Genomic DNA, 26,206 nt, shown 5'->3' with positions numbered 1-26,206 from the left:
CTCCCTCATCCCCAGGGGCCTTTTTAGACCTTTTTTCCCCTAATTGCCTCCAACACCCAGAAAATTTAAACCCCACAAGTAAACCATGTCTCAATTCACATACTGCGCCCTTTGGAGCAGACAGTCCATTGCTCTAAGACGTCCTTGTCACCTAAGCACCAAGTACAGCCTGAGAACGCACAATGCGTACACACACGGACTCGGACAGACCCACCCACAAGCCAACAGGTGAGATGTGGCACAGGAGAAGGAAGACGAGACGAATGAGCTTCACCGACACCCCAAAACCATGCAGAAGTGACACATGCAGCCTGCTCGGGCGCCAGTGACTCCTGGAAAACAGCCAAGGGCAGCATTTGGAGAAGCAGCACTGCAGGCCAGGAGGATCTGGTGGCTTCAGAGAGGAGGGGCGCCCCGACCAGGTGCCGGGGGGTTCAGAGAGGAGGAGACCCCAATCAAGTGCCGGGGGCTTCAGATGGGGACGGGACCCCCGACCAGGTGCCAGGGGCTTCAGAGGGGAGGGGACCCCCCGACCAGGTGCCAGGGGCAGCAGGACAAGCCATGGGTGCCCTCGGCACTTTTCACTCCCTACTCCCGATTCTTGCCCTGAAGCTCGCAGCAAGTCCGGGTATTTATTTACCCATAAAATTAAGTATCTGCGAGTAACACAAGTCACTAATCCACATAGATCTGAGTCCACAGATACCTCCAGAGACACCACCATCCCTTCTGGTAGAAGGGCAGCCCAGGGACCCACGCTGCTAGGAAGGGAGACTGTGTCTCCAGCCTGACAATGCAGAGTCCCCAACACAAGGTCTACCTTCTGGAACCATACGGTCTCCTACAGAAGCAATTAGGGACGTGTAGGTTTTTTGGTTTTTTTTTTTTTAATCTTTTTTTTCTTAAGACAGAGTCTCCCTCTGTCACCCAGGCTGGAGTGCAGTGGCACAATCTCGGCTTGCTGCAAACCTCTGCCTCTCGGGTTCAAGTAATTCTCCTACCTTGGCCTCCCGAGTAGCTGGGATTACAGATGCCTGTCACCATGCCCAGCTAATTTTTTGTATTTTTAGTAGAGACGGGATTTCACCATGTTGGCCAGTCTGGTCTCAAACTCCTGACCTCACGTGATCCACCTGCCTCGACCTCCCAAACTGCCAAGAATAGAGGTATGAGCCACGGCGCCCAGCCCATGTAGCTATTTGTCTAAAATTAAATTAGAAGTTCAGATTCTCATTTGCACTTCAAGCATTCAATTACCCACAGGTGGCCATTGACCACAGAGGCTGATAGACACTGCAGTTCCACGCTACAGAAGGATCTATGGACAAAGTGGCTCTAAGATCATCTCGGCATCTTTATATTGAGGCTACTGAAGTTTTACTCCGTTTACTATAGATATCAGCATTCTCCATGTAAAAATGTCAGTGCTATTGCAACAATCAGATCTGTGAGTTCCCAGAAGCTCTTCTCCTCCTGGACAAATAACCGCAGAGCATCTGCACTCTGCCTGCACACTAAGGGATGGCAGAAGCCTCGTGTAAAATCAGGTGGAGAAAAAAAATGAATCCCTAGCTCCTCTCCCCCTACAATTTTGTGAAACTCCTCTTAATATTCAGAATAATTGCCAGAGTTGCAATAAAAAAGCATTCCTTGACCAGGAAGCAACAGGAAAGCAAGAAGAGGGAGACGCAAGGATGTTCCCTTCCCTCTGGGACCCCAGGCCCGGCCAGGACTGAGAAGGGCAGCACAGCCGGGCAGGCCTGCACACCTGATGCGAACCATGCACACAGCTTCCTTGGGCCTCGGTGTCCCCTCTGCCCTCACTGGACACTGTGGCTCTGGTACATACCTGATGCGAACCATGCACATGGCTTCCCCGGTCCTCGGTCCTCCCTCTGCCCTCACTGGACACTGTGGCTCTGGTAGAGGCAGCCTTCTGAGCTCCAACACCCCCCAGCCAGTCCCCTCCTTGCAGGTCTCGGCTCTGCTGTCACTGCCTCAAGTCCCTCCCTGATGCTTCTCCACATGGTCCACGTACCATGCCCCCTCCTCCCCACAGCCCTTGCTGCCGCCTACCCCGCCATGAAGCCTGGCACACAGCAGGGCCTGAGATGCCCCAAGGGGCAGGCATGCCAGGGTAGGGCTTGGAGTTCCAAATGCCACAACCCGCTTACCACCACAAGCGCCGCGGAGGCTGTGGAAGGGGTCCAGGCTTCAGGTCTGCATTCAGCTTCTCCTGGCCCCCGAGGCCAAGAACCGAGCAAGGGAAAGCAGCTGGAAGCAGGATCCCAAACGCCCTTCCTGCTCCTCAAGAGGAAGGAGGCCTTGGTGCACAAACCCACACGCGCCTTCCTCCTGCCAGGCTGGCTGTGTCACAGCAGTATGTCCATCTTCCCTGGGCTCAGAGAAAGGTGAGGGACTCAGCCCCGAGTGTGAACAGTCAAGCTCCCACTAGCTGTGCAGACAACCTCCCTAGCCCTGGCCTGGGAAGGGTCCAAGAGCAAACACAGCCATCTTGCCCACGCAGGTACAGAATTCAGCCAGCTCTCTCAATGGAGTTGTGACAGGTCAACTCCAGGCACCTCAGTGCCAGGCTCTGGGGTTCACCTCGGGCCACTGCACCTTTGAAATGCGGCTTTGGACTCCCCTAGGCTGCTCAATGTCACGGCCCATTTCGTTCAGATGCTGCAGGTGCTGCCGCAGTGTCATACCCAGGACACCCCTGCCAGCATCCCCTGAGATGCTGCTGTAGCTACTGTGATCGGAGAACAGCCACACGCAGGCATCAAAGGGAGGGCTTCTCAAGTCTCTTCTGAGAGCAGTGGCTACAGCTTTGGAAGACGTTGCACTGAATCCTGGGTGAGCCTGGCTCAGTCTGCAATCTAAGCTGGGTTGCTGGAGAGAGACACTCTGTTGTAAGTGACGGGGGCTGTCGGTGGCAGCTCTACCAAGACCAAGAATGGCAACTAATCTGAGATTTACTATCCATACTTTCTATCTGATGTTTAAAAGGAAAGCATCGTGAAGTTCCAGTAGCAAGAAATTTTCTATAATCTATCACATCAAGATACGGCAGAGATGTAGCTAAAATGTTAATAGGGTCTATGCAGAGGAACAGATCGGTCTATTTCAGGAATAGTGCTTGCTGGCTTTTTAGAAATAGAGTGAAGTCCCTGCCAAGTAAAAGGTTGTTTATACTTTTGCTTTGGAAACAGAGAGGGAAATTTCTTCCTTATTATTCAAATACATTAACTATATTTAAGTGTTCTGATAGACTAAGTATTGTTCAAAAATAAGTAATTCTGTTCAGTCTATTTCATCCCTTAAATGTAGCTTTCAAAAAGTGACAAACACCCGGCCAGGTGCGGTGGCTCACGCCTGTAATCCCAGCACTTTGGGAGGCCAAGGCGGGCGGATCACAAGGTCAGGAGATCAAGACCATCCTGGCTAACACAGTGAAACCTCGTCTCTAGTAAAAACACAAAAAATTAGTTGGGCATGGTGGTGGCGCCTGTAATCCCAGCTACTTGGGAGGCTGAGGCAGGAGAACAGCATGAACCGGGGAGGCGGAGCTTGCAGTGAGCCGAGATCACGCCACTGCACTCCAGCCTGGGCGACAGAGCGAGACTCTGTCTCAAGAAAAAGTGACAAACACATGTCTGCCCTGGCTCCGGCCGTCTCCACAGAGTAGACGGAGCTTGGGAAAAGCTCATTGTGGAGGCCCAGAAGGCCGAGCCTTTGCTCAGCAGATGAGGGAGAGGGTCAGCCACCCTAGGGAAGAGCCCGTATTTGCTATGTTACTGAGGACATCCACATCAATTTCTATTTTGCCTCCCACACAGACCTGGGATCCATGTTTCAGCAAGAGGCTCATGCCAACAGACCCTCCATGCCACTGTTTCCCTGACCTCCCTAAGAAGAGCCAGGCCAGGCAGCGTCCCCACACGGGCGCTGGGGCCCAGGAAGAGCTGGGTCCTGCCCCTCCTCTCCCTCATCCCTGCACCTGACTTGCTGTGGAAGCCCAGCAGTGCCGGCTGAATTCACGTTCACCTGGGGCGTTCAGGAGAAGCCTCTGCAGCAATCAGCTGGGAAGCAGAGCTGTGCATGCTGGCAGGTCACTCAGGATTTGCGGAATTGAGTTTTCAACACAGGTGCCGCCGCTAAGTCCCTCAAGCCCTTCATGAGCCTAGAGCCACAGAGCCATCTGCCGCATTCCCACAATCTCTAACCACCCTGCACTGAAGCCCAGTTTATCCAAAGGACCATAAAATTTTGCATGTAAGCACCTGAAGTTTGGCATAATGAATTAAAAGTTGTCACCACTTCTATTTTCCATTAACCCATTCATTCAAACAATTATCTGTTGAGTATGTGCATCAAATACTGTGGAATTAGGATTTAGTCTATGCCTTCAAGAAATATACATCATAGAAGAAAAGGTATAGCTTGTAACAGTGGTGAACAGGCAAGAAATATACATCATAGGAAAAAAGGTATACGCTTGTAACTGTAAGAGTGGTGAACAGGACAGAATTTCACAGGCTCATCAGAAGGAGCCGAGGAGGAAGCGATGATTCATTTCCATCTGCAGTGGATAAATGTTTCCTGGAGAAAGTAACCTTTTCTACAGTGATATCTGCTCCTTATTGTTTAGATCGTGCTTGAAAGGGTATTAAATTACCACTTTCTATGTGCTGCTTATATAAAATACATCACTGTCAAGGGGGGTTATAAGTTATAAAGTAACTTAAATACTTCACACAACCTTGGGCTGTGAATGGTGCGAGGGAGTGGGACCATGTGTTTCCGTGTTCTTGAGGCACAGAAGGGGCGAGACCCTGGTTCCCTTCTCCTCCCCACTGCCCTGTTCCCAGATGAGGGGCAGAGGCAAGGCCGCCGTGGAGTCCTAGAGCTGGCTCCAGGGCCAGGACACCGTGCAGACTCTCTGCGCCCCATGCGAGAAATACAGCCTGGGGGACAGTCACCGAGTTGCCCGGCAGTGGGGAGTCAGTCCTTCATCAAAAGGCTGTGCTTCCGGGAGCCAGGACAAAGCAGGAGCCCCCAGGAAAACTTCCATGTGCTCCTGAAACCTGGGCACAGAGTCACAGCCTGGCAGGAAGCACCAGTGATGCAGGTGTGCCCAAGACTGGGAGGATGGCCAGACCGGCCTGCAGGAGATGACCACTTCTCTCTGGTTCGTTAGAGACGGACAGTCTGGGCTTCACTTTTGTATATGGAGTCTCAGTACAGAAATATCACAAAGGGATTAGACTTCGTATACTTACCCCAAGTAATTTTTTTGCATTTAAAAAAAATCATGTTTATCGCAACTAATTCTAAATCCAACAAAGAAAAATAAATAAGTGTAAAAATGCATGCCTACAAAACGTAAACCACAATCTCTTTACCCAAATGAGACCCAAAATTTAGTTTACATTTTCTTCAGTATTATCTGATTTTTTTTTAAGCCATTACTGAGGTCTCTCCTCACTCCCCCATGAGGAGGTTCATGGGCTCTTCAGGGCTCTTTGCTGTTTTATTGTTTTTTAGGTTTAAGGGCAGGATCATTTTCCCACACTTGTTTGCTTCCTTGATCACCAGTTTTTCATAAGGACATCATTGTGCATCAGAAAAAACCTAATAATTGAACTTCATTAAAAGTGAAAAAATAAGGACATGTTGGCTACTATGACAGAGCATCCTCAGTCACCAAATCTCCCTGGGTGACCAGGCACACCCCCAATCTCCTTGGAGCCCCAGCATGCAGGTACCTCTGCGGCTGACAGGACTGGCCCACCCTGGGGGAGGCGTGAAAGCAGAGAAGAGAAGGCAGGTGACTCGCATTTAAGAAACTCAGGTGATCCTGTTGAGCTGCAGCTCTCAGGGTGTCTGGGGACCAGCCACATGCGGGGGCCTGGTCTGGCAGGTGGCAGACTCCTGGGACCCACCTCAGACGCGCTAATCAGAGAATCTAAAGGCAGGCGAACTCTGAAAATAATCTATAAAGGAAGGACTAGCTCTGCTGTAAGCCCACTATGCACGGGATCACACAGGACGTCGCTCTCAACAAGCCACGTGGCGTCTAGTCTCCATTCCACTCACGGGAGGAACACGCGTCTTCAAGCCACAGAACACAGTCTTCAGCGAACACCTTCCTGCATGACCTCCACTGTTGCCCAGCCCTGCAGGAGCGGCCGCTGAGTAGAGGAAACAAGTCTTTGATCCTGACCCTGCCCCCAACACACCTCAAATTCTCATGGAAATCCCGTTAGAGTCCAGCTGCAGCAGCCTTTCCCTCACAGCACCCACCCACCCCTTCCACAGTCAGATCCCAGGACAGCACCCACCCACCCCTTCCACAGTCAGATCCCAGGACAGCACCCACCCCCAGCCCTTCCACAGTCAGATCCCAGGACAGCACCCACCCACCCCTTCCACAGTCAGATCCCAGGACAGCACCCACCCACCCCTTCCACAGTCAGATCCCAGGACAGCACCCACCCACCCCTTCCACAGTCAGATCCCAGGACAGCACCCACCCCCACCCCTTCCACAGTCGGATCTCAGGACAGCACCCACCCACCCCTTCCACAGTCGGATCCCGGACAGCACCCACCCCCACCCCTTCCACAGTCGGATCCCAGGACAGCACCCACCCACCCCTTCCACAGTCAGATCCCAGGACAGCACCCACCCCCACCCCTTCCACAGTCGGACCACCCACCCACCCCTTCCACAGTCGGATCCCGGACAGCACCCACCCCCACCCCTTCCACAGTCGATCCCAGGACAGCACCCACCCCCACCCCCTTCCACAGTCAGATCCCAGGACAGCACCCACCCCCACCCCTTCCACAGTCAGATCCCAGGACAGCACCCACCCCCACCCCTTCCACAGTCGGATCCCAGGACAGCACCCACCCACCCCTTCCACAGTCGGATCCCAGGACAGCACCCACCCACCCCTTCCACAGTCAGATCCCAGGACAGCACCCACCCCCACCCCTTCCACAGTCGGATCCCAGGACAGCACCCACCCACCCCTTCCACAGTCGGATCCCAGGACAGCACCCACCCACCCCTTCCACAGTCCGATCCCGGACAGCACCCACCCCCACCCCTTCCACAGTCAGATCCCAGGACAGCACCCACCCACCCCCTTCCACAGTCAGATCCCAGGACAGCACCCACCCCACCCCTTCCACAGTCAGCGCATCCCAGGACCAGGACAGCACCCACCCCCACCCCTTCCACAGTCAGATCCCAGGACAGCACCCACCCACCCCTTCCACAGTCAGATCAGATCCCGGGACAGCACCCACCCACCCTTCCACAGTCGATCCCAGACAGCACCCACCCCCCCTTCCACAGTCGGATCCCAGGACAGCACCCACCCCACCCCTTCCACAGTCGGATCCCAGGACAGCACCCACCCCCACCCCTTCCACAGTCGATCCCAGGACAGCACCACCCCCACCCCTCCACAGTCGATCCCAGGACAGCACCCACTCCCACCCCTTCCACAGTCGGATCCCAGGACAGCACCCACCCACCCCTTCCACAGTCAGATCCCAGGCTTGTCCTGGGCCCCGCTGTGCACGCCACCATCTCTGGCACTCAGACCTCAGAGTGTCGTCACACAGCCACCTGCATCTTCCCGAGAGGGGGATCCACACTCCCTGGCAGCTGCTACCCATCTCTACCAGGACATTTTGGAGGTTCCTCAGCAAACTTGACAGCCTTAGACTGAACATGGCTCTTCCCTCAGACCCTATCACTCCAACATGTCACCATCTGCTGGACACATGAAACAAGCCCCTCTCCCTCCACAATGTTGCCACCCTGCCCACTGGGGCCTGGCCCTCCGTCCTGCCCACACTTCCATTTCAGGACATTCCACTGGAATCAACAGCCCCAGACTCACCCCCAACACCCACCGCATTGAAAACAACCTTTTTCTTGACACCTCAAACAAAATACAGAAAACCACCCTCAACAAGTGCGTGCCTTGAGTCACAGAGAAGAACATGCTGTGCACCCTGACCCTGGAAGGGGCCTGTGCACCCGAGTCCTTCGTAGCCCTGTCCCGACCTCCACGGCCTATCAAACCCACACGCGTGCTCTCCTCTCTCTCTGGCGCACAGCCAGATTCTGCCATTTTCCTCAGCTTTAAGACAACACCCAGAGCTTCTCGGATAGCCCAGGAGCCAGCCCTCCATGTTCCCACACAGCTGTGTGCTCCCTCCTGCAGAGCCCAGGGCTGGTCAGTGTGGCCCATGGGACACGGCCAGGGGACCGGCCACCTTGACACTGGGCGTAAGACGTCTCTGGGGAAAGGAGCGGCCCTGGGCAGGGATGTGCCTGGCAGGTGTGGAGGACCAGGCCTCCACTCGCAGACATGTCAGCACAGCATCCTAGAGCAGAACCTCCAGCCCAGCTGAGCCTACAGACGGCCACAGCCCTGGACGGCATCTTCACTGTGACCCAGGGGGACTGCGCCAGAACCACTCAGCAGGGCTGCCTTGAACTTGCAACCTGTAGAAGCTGTACAGTCGTACGTGTGTGTTGCCTTAAGCCGCTAGGTTTTGGGGTCACTTGTCACACAGCAACAGACAGTGGAGGCGCACTGGCTCCCAGGCCACGATGGCCTTTGCTGGCCTCTCCCAGGCTGTCTCATCTGTTCCTGTGACATCACGTTTCTCATGGCCAAAGGCTGCCAGGACCCCCTTTTCTTCACAAAGTCGTTACAAACTTACAATACAAAGTAAAAAAAAAGCAGTATGTAAAATACAACGTATGACCCAATATGGGGTGGTGAATGCACAGGCACATACACGTGTGAAACAGGTGCATATGGTCCCCTTTGCTACCAGCGATTTCCCTTCCTCTATTCAATGGCAAACCGGGTGCTGCAGGAGAGGGTGGTGCCGTCACTCTCCTAATCGGTTAGGAAGCCCTCCATGGAGCCCGGACCACCCCTAGTCAGTATCAGGGCCTCGGGTGAGCACAGGCAGGAGAACACGTCCATTCCATCAATAGACCAGGCGTCAACGTCCTCTCTGTACAAAGCATCATGCTGGCATTTGTACGTATGCAGCGTTTAAGAACCTTAAGAGTACCGCCCTTCCACAAATCTAAATTCAGCTGAGGAAACCATGAGACTCCTAAAAATACGAAACAGTATCTGAGTTCTAAAAAAAAGACCTAGACAAACACACACACCCCTGTAATGCAGAGTCAAACTTTCAAAACCACACATCTCACATGCAGTGAAACTGTCGGCAACTAGTCAGCCCAGAAGATCCCTTTTCCATCTTAGCTCTTTTTAAACAAGGCGTATGAGGAGCAATCAGTTTTTCCAATCATAAGAGATGGCATTTTCCACAGACTACTAACACAACTTCACCTAGAATTTAAAACCACGGAATTCACACATGCTAAAGGAATAAGGATGTAAAATGGTGTGTTTCCCATTTGCTACATGCAAGTTTCATTTTTAAAGGCATATCATCAAATGCACTTAAATTTCCAACTCCCACAGTTGCCCAAAACCCAAGCATAAAAATATGTGCTTACAGTTACGTAATGGAGTCCAGCGCAGCAAGGAGACTAAAGCAGGAGTTAACCTCCCAGGCTGGTGACCAGCTCCGAGGTATGTAACAGTCTAATAACTGAGTCCAAGGGTGGAAGGAAACCACTGACCAGCACTTCACACGCTGGGAAGCAGGCAGGGCCGTGTGGATGCCCGGCTTTGATTTGCTGTTTCAGATCCATATCACCTGCTCTCCTGCTAGAGGCAGCGCCTTGGACTCCTGCAAAGGCCGGCATTCAGATGCTGTCAGAACCCTGACAGAGAGGGGCGGACTCCAAACCCACCAGGGAAAAAAAAAAAAAAAAAACACCTATCTCAACACTGGGACATGCTCTAAGAATAGAAACTTCTAAAATCAATGCCTTATTTTAGGACTTTCTAAGATCTTCAGTCCAAAAAAAAGTCATAGCTTACATTTTAGAGCGTCTGAAGAAACATAATTTTTTTGCCCATTTTTAAACTGTAATCATAGTTACTATTTATTAAAAGCCTGGCCAGGAATCTTACCAACTTGCTTTTTAATGTGACCCTTGCGGGGTAACCACGCCAGGCCTTCCTCAGAAGCGGTGTTGCTGCTGCCAGTTCACCTGGTGCATGCGCCACTGACCCACCAGAAGCGCCACCAAATCCTGGAGCATTACAGTTGCCTTTCCCCTCGAGTAGCATGCCACAAACAAACAGCACCAACACGCCGCACACTGATATTTTTACAGTTCATTTAGACTTTGATGCTTACACATTCAGATAGCAAAACAGATACCGGTGCTGAGGAGACAGGTGTCAGCACCTTCTCCTGCCCTCTCCAGAGGGCGAGGGCCCATGAGCCCCAGCACGGAGAAGCCCAGGCTTTCTTCACAGCAACACCCCTGGCGGAGATTTCCTGAGTCTCTCACCATGGAGGCAGTGTCTTCGAAGACAACAACAACAACTCTGAGAGTCCCAGCAGGGTGCAGCCGTGGCCCACGGCTGCTCAAAGTCAGGCCCATAGGACAGATGGCCTGGCTCACAGGCACCATGAGGAGCAGCGTCTGTGGCTGCTGTGATGCACAGGTAGTGTGCAACAGAGACATCTCATCCACAGCACATACTGCCTCTGAACCAAGGCTCAGATGAGAGAAATCCCATTCCATACACCATCAAACGCTGAGGGAGCCATCTCAGAACTGATGTTCCGGTGGCTCAAATCTCTTTGAGATGAACTGACCTATTCAGAAAGGGAAAAATAACTATTTATAATTGGAAAGAAGCTAAATGTTAAGACTCACTTGGTTGCACAGAGTCCAGATCAGTGTCATCTGAGAATCTGGAATTACACGTATCCAGGGCCCCATCTCAGAGCTGCCAAATCAAACCCAGCTCTGGTGGAAGGAGGACAGGCACCATTTTTGAGGGGTTTAAGACAGAATATCACTCTGTCGCCCAGACCAGAGAGCAGTGGCACGATCTCAGCTCACTGCAACCTCCACCTCCTGGATTCAAGCAATTCTCCTGCCTCGGCCTCCTGAATAGCTGGGATTACAACAGGTGCATGCCACCACACCCAGCTAATTTTTTTATTTTTAGTAGAGATGGGGTTTTACCATGTTGGTCAGGCTGGTCTCGAACTCCTGCCCTCATGATCCACCCATCTCAGCCTCCCAAAGACAGGCATCTGTTTTAACAGCCACGCCTGCTCCCAGCCACAACACGACTGAAAGTCGGCAGATAATTAACGGGGCTGTTGATTCTCTTAATCAGAAAAGACTTCCTACGTCATCTGAATATTTCTGCCAAACATTCTCTCCTCTGCTTACAAGCTGTGAGAACCAGTCAACATGACATAGAGAAGTTTGGTTTTGTTTTTCTGTGACAGAGTCTCGCTGTCGTCCAGGATGCAATGCAGTGGTGTGATCTCTGCTCACTGTAGCCTCCGCCTCCCAGGTTCAAGGGATCCTCCTGCCTCAGCCTCCAGAGTAGCTGGGACTATAGGTGTACACCACCTCACCCCGCTAATTTTTAGTTGAGACAGGGTCTTACCACGTTGGCCAAGCTGGTCTCGAACCCCTGACCTCAGGTGATCCGCCTGCCCCAGCCTCCCAAAGCGCTGGGATTACAGGCATGAGTCACTGTGCCTGGCTGAGAAGTGTTTGATAGAGGCTGAGGGGAGGCTCCCGTCCCATCCTGGGACATCCACGTCCCACCCAGCTTCCCATACTGACTACGACACTCGAAGCATCACGGCAAGGGCAGCTGTATCCCCGCAGTTCTCTGCACTAATGCCACAGCTGCGTGAGCTGTCACAGCCCTGGAGCTCCACTCAGCCTTGTCGTGTTGGCACAAGCACAGCAGAAACCACCAAGCCCCCAAGAGGGAGGAGTGCGGCCCAGGGAGTGAGCCAGGAGGCTCTGGGGGTAGCGAGTTCACACACCTCGAATACCTCCCACATCAATCCACGTGCAGGGAGGGGACGAAAGCCACCCAGGACCTGAAGTGCTTTCTCCTCGCAAATGAGGAGGATACGAACTCACGTGTGAAATCAGAGCTAGAGTTCTACCGTTGGGGGGAGACACTGTTCAATAAGTTTCATAGACCCAAATGGGAGCAAAAAAGAAACCAATCATACCAGATCAGTAGAAGGAAAGGGATCAGAAATTTCAGCCTGTAACAAGCTTTCGGAAAAAACTTCACTTGATCTGCAAGATGGCTGTGGCTCTGCCTGATCGTTTCTGCAAGTGTCTACCCGTGATGAGCCATCTCAGAGCCGTTCAAGAGGAGTAACAAAATCAAAAACACCAAGGCACACTCTGTATTTTAGATGGCCTGCAACAGGGCGGAAATGAGCAGCGGTGCCAGAGCTTCCGAGTTTGTTTGAAGTAAATTCCAGCATGAGGGCAGCGGCTTCCTGGTTGAAGCAATGAAGTGGGCTCCTGCTCAGCGCATGGGAGATCAGCTTTCAGGTAAGTTGCGGTCAAGGGTCTGCAAACCACAATCCCCAAGCCTTGGCCAGGGAACCAGAAGTGATTTTTACACTTTAATGTTTTAACAAAAGAAAAAGAATATGCAGAGACTTCTGTGGCCCACAAAGCAAAACACGTTGCCTACCCTGCCCTTTACAGAAGCTTCTAGCTTTGGTGTCAGCTACAAAGTGTTTCTATAAAATAATGTCACTGATTCTCAAAAGCATGCCAGGAAAAGTCACACTTTTGAACAACCCTCAATGGAGATGATGCACCATCCTGTGTTTAACACAGATTTGAGTTTTGTAAAAGCCAAAACAAGGGAGGTAATTCAGCTAAGTATTATAGTAATACGATTTGAGATACATAATGATGCATGACAACAGAATAATTGGCATTCCTGTGAGAAAATGAACTAGCTCAAATTCAAACGCAAAATAACAAACTGAAGCATGTGTGGCCTCTCAAAGTGATCAATGAAATTGGGAATAATATTCAGTTAAATGACACTCATTTGTTTTATTTTTTCTTTAAAAAGCAAAAACAAAACAAATACCACTACACCATCACTCCTTAAATTTAACTACTGCTGCAAAATAAAGGGGAGAGACTTCTTACTGCAGGGTAATAATCGGCCATCGTCACCATGAAATAGACCGCTGTCCAGGCACAGGCCCTCCTGCCCACAAAGGCAGGAGGAGGGAGGAGAGAGGATGGCCAGAAAGAAACGGACATGGCAACCATGACCTAGTCAGCAATTCTACCCTCACACCTTTCTTCCCGACTTAAAATTTTGGAGCCGTCTGGGTTTACCTTCCTATATCCATAAGTCAGCAAGTTCTGGAAGCCAGAAATCTACAGTGCTTCTGGCAGCCAAGTCCTCTAGGCCTTCTCCCATGTTTTAGGGTCCCATCAGCTCACCCCTGGATAGTATCAATGGCCTCGGAGCTCCAGCCAACCTTGCACTCCACAGACTGAAGTATGCCAAGAGCCACTCAAGGCTGCCACTGCCCCGACCAAAGGCTTTCAGAGACAGTCGCAGCACTGCATAAATCCATGCGGCTTCATCAGGCACAAAGTGGCTCCAGCATTCCATCCAGCCTGTCGCTGCCACCATAGCTGTGAGTCTATGACGTGTCAGGAAGGGAAGGAAGACACTATGTAGATCATCTCATTTAAGCTTCACAGTGTCACAAGATGGATTTTGTCGTGCCCATTTTATGGATCAGGAAACAGTTTTAAAGAGGCCAAGCACGCAGCCCTGCTGACACAGCAGCAAGCCCCACAGAGGCCTGGGCATGACCCCCACCCCACACTCCCTGGGTCCTGACATCCACTCCTCCCCTATGGGAGCCTGATCCTGGGTCTGCCTGAATTGCTGCCATTCCTAAGACATGACCCACGTCTCCCCATCTCCTCCTTTATCTGTTTCCCGCAGCCCAGAGGCGTGTGCTCTTCCATCCAGCCAGACATCACACTTCAGCACCTGCACCCAACACCACTTCAGCCAAAAGCTTCTCTCAAACCTCCCCCCACCACCTGCCAGTCACACAGGTCTGTATCTATCGCCTTTCTCACACGAATTCTCATGTATTCCTGTCTAGCACCATCCAACTGATTAAAGTCTGTTGAGAGGAGGAAGCTTTGTAGATAAGTCCACAACCTACTTTGCTCCCAAGCACACTGCCTTGCATGAGGCAACCAATTAACAGCAAATTCATTTCAGCACAACACTGCCATTTGAAGAAACACAGAGCATGGAGCTCTGGTAATAATTAAAGGCATGTTTCGTTCATCATTTGAAATTCCACATACTGCTGCAACAGCAGCATCCCCCTTCTCGCCAGGCTCTGCTCAACAGATGTTATTCTTCCAGCACACGACTCTCACCACAGCTCCGGCAGCAAGACCCCCGCAGGCTTCCCAGCACCCCGGGCTGCGGCTTCCACGCTGGGCTGGCACTGGCCTAACGACACGACAGGAGTGGCGTCCCCCAACAACTGCAAGATCCAAAGCTGGCGACTGCTCTGCAGAATGGAGGCATGTGAGTAATCCCTGACATTTCCAATGACAGGCCACTCGGCTAAACCAGGAAAAATCCACAAAACAGAAAGAACCCATGGGAGGAGCACTTCTGTCTCCAACCTGACAGCAAACGGTGGCTGTGCGGACGACCTCTTCGGGATAACTGTCAACCACATCTCCGGACAGCAACAGCCCCGCGCTGAGGGCCAATCAGCTCCCCCCGGCCCTCACTTCCTAAGGGTCAGCCCTGCCAGGCCGCCTCTCCTGGAAGATCAGCTCTGACGCACCCGCGAGGGTCGGGAACCGGCTTCGGGGCTCATTTCCCAGGCTCCTGCCCACCACCCTCTCTCTTCCTCTCCTCCTGCATCCCCCTCTTCACTCTCATCCTCCCTCCCCTTTCACTTCCCTTCTCTCCTTTCCTCTCCCTCCCTCATCTCTTCTCAGTCCTCACCTTCCTCACTGCACTTCCCCATCCAACTCAGCCGACACGTAGGTCAGTAGAGGGTTTTTTTTCACTCTGTGTTTTTATTGCAATGATTATTCCTAATGAACAGAAACCTGTTTTGGACCATCTGGCCACCTCATGACCAGCTGCTGCCCCGTGGGCTCCATGTCCATTCAGGGTCCTCACGGCACCAGTGCCCAGCAGTATGGCTGTGACCAGGGGTAGCAACATGGGACATGGGAGAGGTATCCCAGCCAAGAGGCCCTGCAAAGCCTCCCCAGCAAACCAGAGCAAGGCCCAGGGCAGTAGGGAGAGCGCCGTGCTCATGATGTAAGCAGTTCAGCTTCCGAAAACTGTCCATCACCTGCGAATTACTTTGTATCCACGGTTACAAAAGAACCATAAGCATTCCGAAATATGTTCTTGGTTTCATGTTTGCGAAATCTAAGCAACATTATAATAAAAATCACTGAATTCTGCCTGAGGCTCTAGGGGTGTTTTCCTCTCTGAAAGGAGACCCTTCTCGGGATTGAGTGACAGCCTTCGATCACGGTTATCCTACTGGTAACAGGAGACTCCCTCAGCCTGCCAGGAGCTGGGGCCCTCGACAGCCTCACGGCTCCACACGCCAGTGTTCTAAGGATCACACATGTGCAGACAGCAGCTGGTGTGTGTGCAGCAAGCTTTGCTAACACGCCCCAAACATCTCACTCATACTTGCTAACCACATCTCTTCTCTCAGCCTCCACGGCGTTTCACACTCTGACTTTCTAGCAGTTAACTATGCATCCTGAGCGCCACAGAAGTTCAACTCCGTCCAGGAGAGGGTTGCATCTTTCCAGTGCGGGGTCCCCATTCCAGCCAGCACAGCATTTGCAGAGTGGGTGAGTCTAATGTTGATGACACTTTCTCAATATTCCCTTCGCACCCCTCCAAAAACAAGAGTGCTGCCCGCTTCTTACCGAGGTTGTAATGAGGAAAATACTTTTCTATTATTTGTCACTTTTTAATGTAATACTTGTGAAGAATGTGACTTTGTATGTACACCGTAAGCACCCACACCGTAAACATTCTGCTCCTCAGTGACTGTATTCACAGGTCACAAGGACAAAACTTCCCTATAATAGCCAAAAAAAAAAAAAAAATGCGTTTTTTTTTTAACATGACTTCCACTTATCTGAAAGTCACAGATGCGGTTTTTCCTCCAAATGATCCACAAGCCAGGTTTAATAAACACGTTGGTCCAGGTGAGAAAATGACCCTCAGTCTCCCTCCCCTCAAAGACCACGGCAGCCAGGAAACTGCGCTCTCCAGTAAATGACAGCCGGCAGGACTTGCTAAATAAGCGGCCGGAAGATTGCCATCTCGCAGAGAGAGCCTTTCAAGACTCAAGATGTCCCCGCTCGCTGAATGTCCTACAAAGAACTGCGGACTGAGGCAGTAAGTAAACATGTTTTCAGCAAATAGCATCATCAACCCACAAATGAGAGGTACTGTTTTCATTCTAGGAGGGAGATGCTACAAAGGACATATATTTTAGCACATAAGTGAATTATTCGGGCGTTCGTGTGTCTGCTGTCAAATGCAGCACAACACCTCCAAAGGCAAAGTTCTATAACTCACATCCAAGGAAGGCGAAAATCATTCCAAGTTTTAGCAATCCAGAAGAACCTGACAATCAAGAGAAGGCTACTTGTTCCAGACTCTAAGCAGCAATATATTGCTACAATGTAAAGAAAAAACAGGGATGATTAAGAAAATGTCAATGCTAATAAAAGACTAAAACATAACTGGATTTATTCTACTCTAGTTTAGACAGAGCGCAGCCAGGCAGTTCACCCACACGTTATTATCGTTGCTGTTTTTCAGACAGGGTCGCCCTCTGTCAACAAGGCTCGACAGCAGTGGCACCATCTCCACTCACTGCAAGCTCCGCCTCCCAGGCTCAAACCATTCTCTTACTTCAGCCTCTGGAGTAGCTGGGACTACAGGTGTGCAGCCCCCACACCCAGCTAATTTTTGTGTTTTCAGTAGAGATTGGGTTTCACCAGGTTGCCCAAGCTGGTCTCAAGCTCCCAGGCTCAAGCAATCCACCCGCCTCGGCCTCCCAAAGTGCTGGGATTACAGGCGTGAGCCATCACGCCCGGCTTTGTTTTTTTAAGTGATTATGTGCTTTAGAGTCTTGTAGGCACTTAAAAAAAAAAAAAAGAACAAGCAAAGTAATTCTGTAAGAGAAAGAAACCGTTAACATGTTTTACACATCTCAAAACTCACAACTGAAATGCTAAGAATAAAATGTATTTTATTCACAGAAGCAGCATTCTTAAAGTTCTATAAAGTGATACCATGGACACACCACCACATCACAGACTAGAGCGTGACAGGACTGCTCATTTTCCCAACACATTCTGAACGGTCCTCCTGTCGCTTTCCTCAATGGGAACACTTTATTCTGTTTTCTACTCAAATTAAGTATCTTGCAAGGGAGTTGAAGAAAACTGCACGGCAGATTTTAAAACTTCAATGCTTTTCTCAATTTTCACCACATTCTGATGCACTTTACTGACTACACGGCCAGTAAGTTTAAAGTTTTTGCATCGATAAAGACATTGCCACTTTTAGCAACAGGCTTTTTCTCTTATATACAAACATCTGTAACTTAAGCTAGGAAATTGGGCATTTCACAAAGATTTTGCACAATTCCTAGCACAGATTTTAGCAAAATAAAACCCACTTATCTTTCCGCAATTAAATAACTAAGGATAGGAAACTGCACGGTTAGAATAACCATTCCATTATTTTACATACATAAACACAAATGATAAAGTAGAGTATGCTTTGGAAAGCAGTATTTCAATACGCTAACGATGAAGCAGAAGACAATTTGTCAGCAGACAGCCTCATATGACGTGTGACAACGGAAGTACTCTGGCCCAAGCCCAGCCTGGTTAAATGGAAATTGGGAAAATGTATTAGTGATCGTGCTGGGGCACCCTGATAGCCACAGTCCAGGAAAGAACAGCTAACATCTTTCTTCTTCGTGGGAAAACCAAAACATACTCAAGAGACCTTGATTCTTTAAAACACAATCTGCCCCAGTACTAACCTGAAGCTCCCATTGATAAAGTTTGCCATAACCACAGAGATGTTTATCCAGGCCCTCGAAAATCACGGACACGGTACATACACAATGTTTTCAAACACCCAATACTGCCAATAGCTTAAATGCGCTATGACACCAGAGGTCTTGTGCAGGACTGGAAGCGTCGCAGCCCAGTTACCTGTCCTGATGTTCAATGCTTTGTATGTGCGAAGCCTGCTGTTACAATTTACTGGGCTTAATGTGATTCAGTTTGTCACAGAAGACAGCTACGAAGTTTACTTAATTCCACGCACAGATTCTCAGGTGCACCTTCCACGAGTGACTGCTCTGCCCACAAGACAGCGGAGGGAAGACCCAGCAAGGGCCTGGGAGATGCCAGGCGCTCACAAATTGGTATCAATCAGTCCACTGGTCTTGGCTTAAAGGAAAACAGACATAGAAGGAACTAAAAGGGCTCACTACATCTAATATCACAATGTTCTCAACTTTACCTTAGCCAAAAATAACAGCGGAAAAGCAAAACCACTCCAGGGCATGATCCCATGCTCATCTGAAACATGGAATTATTAATATTTAGAAGACAAAGTTTATTGTGAGTGCAATTAATATACACATAAAGTGCTGGTTTCGCAAAATCCAGTCCTTGTGATTGCTTTTATAAAAAGTAAAATTCTCATTTGAGGATCGTATACATTAACTGAAGTTTTCAAATGAAGGGACTGGTAAACTTCAGGGCATATGATTTCTGCCACACACGAGGGGAGCAGTGAGAGAGAGGAGCCAGGATCAAGTGTGCTGAGGCTGTCCTAGGACTGAAATTCAGCTTCTGCCAAAACAAACAAAACAAACGCAGGAGGCTGTCAACTTCGACAGCGAGCTCTGCTGAGAGAGTCAAGATGTTAAAGTCACAAAGGGGCTTCTCTCCCTGCTATAGGCATGTGTGATCTTTGCAAAAACATAGCTCAGCATCATCGAAACCCAGAAAAGAACACAAGCCTTCCAGACACGAAGTCCAAGAGCAGAAGGGAGCAGAGTCCAAGCTTGCTCAGCAGAACAGTTCCCGGAGGAGAACAGCACAGAGGAAGTCACAGGGAGGGCAGGGCGAGCAACAGCAGCTTCCGTCTCGCCGCAAGCGGGGCCGGATCCAGGGGTGCAGTCTCCTCCAATCTGACTAGGAAGCGCGAGGAGCCACAGAGGAGTCAATTTAGGGTCATTTTCAGAAACGTGCAACAATGAAAAACAATCTGGTCTTACCTGCCCCTCTCCTCCACGGTAACAGCTGAGCTCGCACTTTCAGGATTTCAGTGGTTTTATGTCTGTCACGTTCCCCACCCCCTTATGCAGATGCTACTCCTGCACGCGGGTGCCCATCTCCGTGCTGTTCCTGGGGCCACACCTGTTGCCATCCAGCACAGTGACCAGGAATTCACCTTTGTCCAGGAGAAGCAAATGCAGAGTTCACACACTCCTGTACAGGTTTGCTGGCCAAGAATCTAACTACGCTGTCCAATTCCAGATGTGCTGGCACCAAGCAGAACGTCAGATGTCCAGCATTTATAAATGGTATCAGTGGGGTTCTCCTGGGACTCCCAGGCAGCTGCACAAGGAAGGGAGCTGTCTCCCAGTTATCCCAAGCCAAAGCAACGCTGCGAGGCAAACACCACAGACCACATCACACTCGAGCACTCACTGACTCTTGACAATTACTCATTCGTGTGTTGAAAGGCAGTGTTAAGAAGCGTTCAGGGTACAGGCATCAGACAGGCCTGGTCTCAGCCATGGGACAGCAGTGACTGCCCACAAGCCCTGTATCTAAGCCCCGACTTGCCCATCGGAGTTACTTCAGGAACCATGCCCACCTCACACTGCTGCCATGAGTGCTAAATCAGCACGTACATACACAACTACATTCATTTCAAATTGTGCTTTCTACCCCAATTTAATACAACCAGGCGCTATCACTGAGACTGAATAACCAACGTTAAAACAGAAGGTCAGGTCAGGGATGGTGGCTCAGGCCTGTAATCCCAGCACTTTGGGAAGCTGAGGTGGGTGATCACTTGAGGTCAGGAGCTGGAGACCAGCCTGGCCAACATGGCAAAACCCAATTTCTAGTAAAAATAAAAAATTAGCCGGGCATGGTGGCACACACCTGTAACCCCAGCTACTTAGGAAGCTGAGGCATAAGAATCTCTTGAACCTGGGAGGTGGAGGAGGTTACAGTGAACCAAGATTGTACTACTGTGCTCCACCCTTCCAGCCTGGGTGACAGAGCAACATTCTGTCTAATAAAGAAAATAAAAATAAAAGGGCAAGATGAAAACTAATTGCCAAGGTCCACATTCCATTTACTTAAAACATAAAATTCATTAGCTGGTAGTTAATCAAGTTGTTTTCTTCTTCATTACAATCTTGTATATCTTTCTAACACTGCTCAAAATGTTTACATTTGAACACACCTCGAGTGTGACTAACAACAAAAAATAAAGTGCGTATATTTCATAAATGAGCAAGTTCCAGTAAGGCTGCATCCTGCTGTAATTAATCCTTTGACAACGTAAAACTGAGCCATCCTGACATAGCACTGACACATGGTACAAGAAGAATGACCTCCAATTAAGTCGCTAGATTTAGAGAACACATAAATACAGTTTATCACTAATTCAGTAGCGATTAGCAAGAATTTAAAGGAAGAAAAAGTATCGGGATTGTAACTAGGAATAAAGGCAAAAATAAGCATGAGAAATTAGTCACGTTTAAATCAATACCCTTTCTATGTGGCCGTAACAGTTTGCACACCTGTTGTGTATACTTTCTCATGCTAAGCTGTCACCAAGCTCTCTATGAAGGTGGTAAGAGCTTCCCGAGTCGCAGAGCCTCATATTCCTATTTAAACCTTCAACAGCCAACACCACACTCAGCACGCAGTGAGAACTCTGTGAATGCTCAGAGGAACGCATGATGGGATGAAGGGCCCCAGCCCTGCCATCAGCCTGCTGCTTATTAAAAGTATAAAACAAAGCCCTGCCTTCAAGGTGCTCAGATCTAACTAGTATAAGGCTTTGCTTTTAACAAGCTAAATAACTACGAATGATGAAGACACTGAACACCTGTGAGAAACGTAAGGCAACCTAATAAGAGGAACTTGGCTGAAACTAAACCCAGAGATGGTTTTTTCTTTTAACCACAGAAGAGGAAAGAACTGAAGAACCTTTCAGAAAGTTGGGAGCAATTTCTATTTCTCCATTGTAGAACCTGGAATTTACCTTTGAGACAGACTGTCCTTCTGTTCTGAAAAATCAGATTATTCTTGCAATCATCTATCAGGAGTGAAATTCCCAAAGGCGTGGAAAACCAAATACTAATTTTAAAAATCCAAATAACCACAATCTTAGATTTGAGATTATTCTCAAATTGCAAATTTGGAAATGTTTTGCACAAAGTCCTTATTTTCCCTGTTTACTTGAAAGCTCTCTATTCTTCTTTTGTCCTAAATATCTTCTTTCTCATCCTTCCAAACAGTACCTGAAGATGAACTTACATATCGTTTTCAATGTTAACAAAGATGATACTGCATTTGTCATGAACTGTTTATATTCACAACACTAGGAGGGATTTTGCTACATCATGAGGAAGAACACGAGGCAGTAAATACTCCACGAATAAAGAACAGTATTCCTGATGAGTGGTGCCTTCTCATTTACTGAGCTGAGTGCTGACAAAGTTGTGATACGGAAAACTAGACAGCTGCTATGTTAGTTCTACCTCACTTAACTCACCGAGTCACTGTTGTTTCATTTCTCTCATCTGGGGATGAGACACACCTCACAGAGCTGTTTATGATGTCAGGAACACACATATCAAGGAAGTGACTGGTTCCTAAACCGCTGCAAAGGGTCTAGTAACCTGCCAAACTTCAACTAGGTTGCGATGAACAACTGTTTTCATCCTATACTCTCCGGTGCTAGCGAGATGGTGCGTTCCTGGATCCCTGCGGGGGCCCTATTCGTGGTGCCACAGAGTGCACACACATCTAGAGCCACATAGTGTATGTACATAAGTACACTATAACGTGTACATGTATAACGTACACACATCCAACTACGTATAGTGTACAAACATAAGTGCACTGTAACACGCGTACATGCATAGAGCACACACATCCAGATCCATGTAGTGTACATACATAGATACACTATAACGGGTACATGCGTGGAGCACACACATCCAGATCCACACAGCATACAAACATAAGTGCACTGTAACACGCGTACATGCATAGTGCACACACATCCAGATCCATGTAGTGTACATACAGAGATACACTATAACGGGTACATGCGTGGAGCACACATCCAGATCCACACAGCATACAAACATAAGTGCACTGTAACACGCGTACATGCATAGAGCACACACATCCAGATCCATGTAGTGTACATACGTAGGTATGCCATAACACACGTGTACATGGTAGAGCATACACACATCCAGATCCAGTGTACAAACATAAGTGCACGATAACATGTGTATGTGCATAAAGCGTAAACACACCCAGATCCACATATGTACATAGGTACACTGTAACACGTGTACATGTGTAGAGCATACACACATCCAGATCCATTTAGTGTATGTACAGAGGTACCCTATAACACGTGTACATGCATAGAGCACACACACATCCAGATCCATGTAGTGTCTGTACATAAGTGCAGTATAACATGTATGTACATATAGTGTGCACACAGCCAGATCCGTACAGCATACTTACATAGGTACACTATAACATATGTACATGCAGAGCATACACACATCCATATAGCATATGTGCATAGATACACTAGAATATGTACATGCATAGCATGTACACACATCCGTATTTGTACAGTGTACATGCATAAGTACACTATAACACATATGTACATGCATATACACACATTCATATCCATACAATGTACATATAGGTACACTATAACACATATGTACATGCATAAAGCATACACATCCATAGCCAATGTACATATACAGGTACACTAACACGTACATGCATGAAGTATACACACATCCACAGCCAGCGTGCATACATAGGTACACTTAACATGTATGTACATGCATAGCACGTACACACATCTATATCCATACAGTGTACATAGGTATACTATAACCCATATGTACATGCATATGGCATACACATATGCACATCTGTAGGTACACGGATATAACATCTATACACACGCATATAGGGTACACATTCATATCTAATGTACGCAGGTGCACTACAGAATGCCTACGCATGCGTGGTGTACACATATGCACACGTATACAATCTACATGCATCAGTACACTAACGTATATACACGTGTATACACATGCAGTACATAGTGTACATACATATGCAGCATGCGTACGTGTAGTGTGCACATAGCCACAAGTTTATTCAGTGTGCACAGTGTACATGCATGCTTACAGTGGACACACAGGTATATATACACATACGCAAATAATGTGCACATACCCATATCGTGTATGTACACAGGTACATACATGGCGTTAAATACATGCATATATGTATACATATGCAGTAAAGATACATGTCCAAATAGTGTGTATATAACCATAGTGCCCAGTTATGCACATATGTACACGTGTACATGCATGCCTACAGCATGCACGCATGTAGGACCCATGTAGTGTACATACGTATACATTGTAAACACAATGGAAATACACGTAGTATGCATACACCACATACGCGTGTACATTTGTACAGTACACATATACCGAGACCCAGAACAGGCCATGAATATTAACGCTGCAGAAAGGCTTCCAGTTCTACCTAATTTTTTTTTCAAACTATAATAGAACTCATACAAAGATTTTAAGGAAATAATTTTCATGAATAAAGCTAGTGACAAAAACACAGTGAGAAGGGCACAACCACTTTCCCTCAGCGCTCTGGCTTCGCTGTGGAGTTCAGGGGTTTCCTAACACAGTACACGTCAGGACTGACTCACGATGAAGCGCTCCTTAAAAATTAGAAATGTGTCCTCATGTTTTGGCCTTCGAGACAAAGTCTCTTATTTAATCAAGTTCTGACAATTTGACTCACAGTATTCTGGCGGATTATTCATTTTCTAGTGAGACAGATGAATGTCCCAGGGTGAGGGCAACGCCAGCCCTTCAGGGTCAGCTTTTCTAGGAGTGATGTCTGGCAGAATGCAATCCAACACCAAAGTAGGATTCCCCCACCACAAAGCGGACATCCCCCACCCGGCCACTTCGCTTTCTGATACTTACTCTAGTCTACGTGTTTCCCTTTCTTGAATTCGGCTGGGGAAAAAACAAAAAAACCAAAACAAAAAAACAGCCCATGTGTTTGTATGTCTAAAAAGTTAATACATCCACATCCAACTTTCTAAATGAGAGACGGCAGGTATGATGGTCACCACACAGTGGCCACTGTTGACAAAATACAGGCAAAGTCTTCTGCAAATATGAACGAGTTTCTAGGAATACAAAAGTCAAGGGAATTTACTTAACATGTTAAGCTGTCAAAGGTGCTAATCAAAAATGTACTTAGAGGGTTTCTTTTTTAAGTTATTTTTGAAGATTTTAAAGTTGCAATACTTAAAAGCCTCTAGAAAAAGCAAAGATACAAGTATCTGGAAGATTTATACTAAATGACTTTAATGTCTTTTAGATAAAGTTCAATAAGGTCAGCCATGAAGTAATGGGTTCCGTTACTCTCTGAGGCTGTGGATGGAATCCACCACCACGAGAGAATGAAATAAACAGCAAGGCTGCACACACAGGATGCAGGCAGTGAGCCAGGGCTGACTGGTTGTCAGGTTCTGGGTCAGTTCTACCCAGTTCTGCCCAGGCCCTACTGGAGATGAAAACTTGTCCTTTAGAAGCCTTCAAAATCCCCCCCCTTTCGAAATCTAATCCTCTCCAACTGAGGCCCAAGTCCAAAAATCTACTGACGTCTTAGCACGCATTGGGCCAGCTGTCCCCAGCCTTTTTGGCACCAGCGATGGATTTCGTGGAAGACAATTTTTCTGGGGGGTGGTTTTGGGCTGAAACCGTTCCACCTCGGGTCAGGCATTGGATCCTCATAAGGAAGACCTCCAAGATCCCTCACGCAGTTTACAATAGGGTTCCAGCATCTGTGAGAATCTAACACCGCTGCTGATCTGAGAGGAGGCGGAGCTCGGGCGGTCATGCTCACTTCACCTGCCACTCACCTCCTGCTGCAACCCCGGTTCCTAACAGACCATGGACTGGTACCAGTCTGCAGCCGAGGGCTAAGCCCTACCTGCCAGCACACACACCAGCCCAGGTGGAGACACCACTCGTGACCCTGCTGGGCAGGAAGGAAGCCTGAGGGCAGCTCCCCGACCAGGATGCCATGCACCCAACCCAAATACAGAGGTTCTCCGTAAAAACCCACTGTACACTCCACATAAAACAGAGCCACACCAGGGCAACATAACAAGACCCCATCCCCGCAACAAAGAAAGTTAGCAAGGCATGCTGGTGCGTGCCTGAGGTCCCAGCTACTCGGGGGACTGAGGTGGGAGGATCGCCTGAGCCAGGAAGGTCCAGGCTGCAGTGAGCTGAGATCACGCCACCACATGCCAGCCTGGGTGACAGAGCAAGACCCTGTCTCAGAAAATATAAATGAACTAAAAACCAACAGAAACTGCATGCGTTGAGGGTGGAGGAAACACCGCAGAAGACTGGAGAATGGCGTGACAGGGTTTCTATCAGGAAGAACAGCAGTCTCCAAACCAAGCATTCATGCCCTTATGAGGTGGGCGCTGGCGCCTTCGTCTCCCGGTGGAGAGGACAAAAGGCCAGGGTCAGGGCTGGTGCATCAGGAGGTCAGGGTTCAAAACCCCATCTGCCTCACAAAGAAGCCCTTAGCTAAGTTCAAGTGACTTCTATCATCAGCCTCAAAACGTACCAGTTACCAGCAATTCTGAGTGCTGTTCCTTGGGACGCTACAAATGACCTGAATAAGCAAACATTTTATTAGATTTTGCCAAATCTGCTTTCAAAATTCTATGTTATGAAATGACTAATGAAAATTTGAGCTGTGA

The 26,206-nt window shown here is 48.8% G+C and overlaps 1 protein-coding gene across 2 annotated transcripts in view; it reads right to left on the bottom strand.

Annotated features, from left to right (window-relative positions):
- DIP2C (disco interacting protein 2 homolog C) overlaps positions 1-3,384 on the bottom strand; it is a 278,224-nt gene extending 274,840 nt beyond the window's left edge. Inside the window, exon 1 of one of the 2 annotated variants that reach the window (XM_030819374.1) lies at positions 2,175-3,384. The gene's annotated coding sequence lies outside the window, so the exon portion shown is untranslated. The remainder of the gene's footprint in view (positions 1-2,174) is intronic. The other variant, XM_030819375.1, reaches the window with a different exon arrangement.
- Positions 3,385-26,206: the final 22,822 nt, after the last annotated feature.

The sequence above is a fragment of the Nomascus leucogenys genome, chromosome 9 (genome assembly GCF_006542625.1).
Source record: "Nomascus leucogenys isolate Asia chromosome 9, Asia_NLE_v1, whole genome shotgun sequence".
NCBI classification, from domain to species: Eukaryota; Metazoa; Chordata; class Mammalia; order Primates; family Hylobatidae; genus Nomascus; species Nomascus leucogenys.
Note: the sequence above shows the minus strand (reverse complement) of the source record. Positions and strands in the feature narration are given on the sequence as shown.